A 237-nucleotide genomic window follows, 5' to 3' on the forward strand; every position below is an offset into this window, starting at 1 on the left:
TGGACCAACAAACAATGTATTTGAGTTTGGTCGAAATTAAAAATCATGCTCGTACCTGACCGGTTGTCTGGCAATGGAAAGCATCTCTAATAATAGAAATATTAACTAAAACCAACAAAACCAACAACCATATGATCAAGTGAATTGCAGCGGAATTGTGCTAAGTTTGCCTTGTTAATTCTTGTTGCTTATTTCCACTATTTCACTTTGCTAAGCCAACTACAATCAAGCGCAGCT

The sequence above is a fragment of the Rhagoletis zephyria genome, unplaced genomic scaffold (assembly GCF_001687245.7).
Source record: "Rhagoletis zephyria isolate East Lansing unplaced genomic scaffold, Rhagoletis_zephyria_1.1 Rzeph_scaffold_10593, whole genome shotgun sequence".
Classification (NCBI taxonomy): Eukaryota; Metazoa; Arthropoda; class Insecta; order Diptera; family Tephritidae; genus Rhagoletis; species Rhagoletis zephyria.